Below are 3,253 nucleotides of genomic sequence, written 5' to 3'. Positions count from 1 at the left end.
CACTCCAGTGAGATAGAGGGAGACTAAAAAAAAAAGTGTTGGGCTTGAGATATTGCCAACATCCAGGGGAAAGCCTGGGTTGACAGTTGAATATACGAGTTCAGGAGACAGCTCTGGGCTGTTTATATTTGGGGGTAGTTGGCATATGGGTAGTGACTAAAGCCATAGGCCTGGACGAAATCTGGTGAGTGTAGACAGAAGGTCAAGGACTAAACCCTGATATCAAGGACAAAGAACTGAGGAGGAACCAGGCCAAGGAGACTAAACAGGAACAACCAGTGAAACAGGAGGAAAATCAAGAGGCATGCTGTGCTAGAATCCAAGGGAAGGAAGGAGAAAAGCATCAACAATGCCACAGGTTGCTTATAGATCAGAGAAGATGAGGACAGAATTAGCAATGTGGAATAGTGGCCTTGCCAGGAGCAGTTCTGCTGGAATGAAGAAGAGCCTGAACTGGAGTGGGTAAGAGAAAATAGAAGGACAGAAACGGAGCCAATGAGTAACAGCTTCCTCTCCGGGGTTTTGCTGCAAAAAGGAAGAGAGAAATGGGCAATAAAATAACTGGTGGAAGAAATAGGGGAAACAGGCCTAGCATAGTGGTTCATGTCTGTAATCTCAACACTTGGGGAAGCCGAGGTGGGAGGATTACTTGAGCCCAGGTGTTCGAAAGCAGCCTGGGAAACATACAGAGATCCTATCTCTACAAAAAATAAAAATAAGCCCGGTGTGGTGGTGCATGCCTGTGGTCCCAGCTACTCAGGAGGCTGAGGTGTGAGGATCACCTGAGTCTGGGAAGTGGAAGCTGCCGTGAGTCATGATTGTGCCACTGTACTCCAACCTGAGTGACAGAGCAAGACTCTGTCTCAAAAAAAAAAAAAAAAAAAAAAAAAAAAAAAAGCATGGAAAAAGAAAAAAGAAATAGGAGAAACAACAGCATGTTTGTATGTTAATGGAAATGATCCATTAGAGGTAAAATTATAATGTGGGAGAGAGATTTGATGAAGCCATCTTTTCTGGGTTTTTGTTTTGTTTTTTTGAGGCAGGGACTTACTCTGTCTCCCAGGCTGGAGTGCAGTGGCACGAACATGGCTCACTGCAGTCTGGACCTTCCGGGTTAAAGCAATCCTTCTGCCTCAGCTTCTGGAGTAGCTGGAACTACAGTATCACCGCACCCCGGTTTTTTATTTTATGTAGAGATGAGATCTCACTATGTTGCCCAGACTGGTCTCGAACTCCTAGGCTCAAGTGATCTTCCCACCTGGCCTCACAAAATGCTGGGATTACAGCTGTGAGCCACCAAACCCAACCAAGCCATCTTCTTGAGTTGATGAGACTGAGATTTGATGCACAAATGGAGGGATTTATTCTAGACAGAAACATGCGTAGTCCAAAGACACTGGTTCTCAAACTCTAGGGAGAACCTGTTAAAGCACAGATGCAAGATTTCTGATTCAGGAGTTGGGGCCCAATAATTTGCGTTTCTGACAAGTTCTCCAACGGTGCTGACGCTGTTGGCCAAGACCAGGCTTTACGAGATACTGATCTGTAACAGGTGGGAAGGCAGCATCTGTGAGTGGGGTAGATGTAATGGAGTCTGTGATGTTTTGTTTTGATTGCTTCCATTTTCCTGTTTAGTTGAACTGAAAGTAAAGATAGGAGAGGAGGTGTTGGAGACCGGAGGAAAGGGAGAATGTATGAAATTGTTCTCTTGAGAGTAGAATGAATCAATGGGGGAAAAGCTGATCTTCCTGCTGAGGCTGATGCTTGTGAATTAAAAATGAGACATCGGTTGAATGATTTTCTCCAGCCACTCTAAGCTGCACAGGTGCAGGTGGGTGGAGAGTTGGATGTAAATGGGGTTGTGGTTGTCAATTAAATTTGATGAAGCAAGAGAAAGGGGCCAGGGAGTTGATGGTGAATACCAATTAGGAAGGGGGATTATGCTAAACCATGGAATTGAAGCTAAGAGATATACGAAGCATGGTGAGGGAGAATGAAATCCACTTTTCTTAAAAGTGGGTGCTTTCTTCTTAAAGCCTTACCCAACTTGCCTTCATCTCTCACCTCTCTGGACTTCTGTTAGCTGACTCTTCCCTCCAGCCTCATACCCATGTTTCTTTATAGCACTTATCACAATCTCACAAATGTTTCCCTCTAAGGCAGGAGCTTTTTGATATCTGCTGTGGCCCTAGTGCTCCTCCACACTGTCCTCTTTATCCAATCCTGGTCAACTTACTCTTCAACCACATATCCAGGACACATCCTGTAGGTCCGCATCAAAATTCCTTGATCTGGAATAACATCCATCTAAAAACTGAGTGCCTAACTTGTCAACTGAGCGGCTTCAGGAAAGCAGAAATCTAGAAAAGTTTGGGTTCCAATGCTAAAGAGCAAGATGAGAAGGATGGGCTTCTGCCAAGTTGCGATTGCTGGAGACCTGGGTCCTTGGGCACCCCTCACCTCAGGATCCCAAAAGGCTGGCCATTTGAGGTTGTCACAGCAGCTCTGGATCATTCTTTAGCAAACTTACAGAATCACAACTTGAGAGGGGTTGGGGAAACATGAAGATGGTTTGGTATTATTTCTTTTCTTTTTTTTTTTTTTTTTAATTGTGTAGACATGTGTATATTTAGGAACAGAAACATGCTACATACACTGATTTTACTTTTTGAGACAGGGTCTGTCACCCAGGCTGGAGTGCAGTGGCACAATCACGGCTCACTTCAGCCTTGACCTTCCCAGGCTCAGGTGATTCTCCCATCTCACCCTCCCCAGTAGCTGGGCCTACAAATGTGTGCCACCACACCTGGATGATTTTTGTATTTTTAGTAGAGATGGGGTTTCGCCATGTTGGCCAGGCTGGTCTCAAACTCCTGACCTCAAGTAATCCGCCAGCCTTGGCCTCCCAAAATGCTGGGATTACAAGCGTGAGCCACCGTGCCTGGTCCATATACTGATTTTACATGTCATAAAGCAAGTGTTTTTTTTTTTAAAGGTTTATAAGGATAGATAGGGAAATGTTATACCAAAGTTTTTGTTGTTGTTGTTTGAGATGGAATCTCACTCTCATAGGCTGTCTGCGACATCCTTCACGAGCTGTGTGATATTGGGCAGGTCGGAGAATTACTTTGTGCATGCATTTTCTCATCCGAAAAAGGAAATTGCCTCTGAAGCCACTTGATGGTATGAGTTTTACAGGGATTTAAATTAACATTTTGAGACAGAGTTTCACTCAGTCACCCAGGCTGGAATG

The sequence above is a fragment of the Rhinopithecus roxellana genome, chromosome 12 (genome assembly GCF_007565055.1).
Source record: "Rhinopithecus roxellana isolate Shanxi Qingling chromosome 12, ASM756505v1, whole genome shotgun sequence".
NCBI classification, from domain to species: Eukaryota; Metazoa; Chordata; class Mammalia; order Primates; family Cercopithecidae; genus Rhinopithecus; species Rhinopithecus roxellana.
This window is presented reverse-complemented; position numbering follows the sequence as displayed.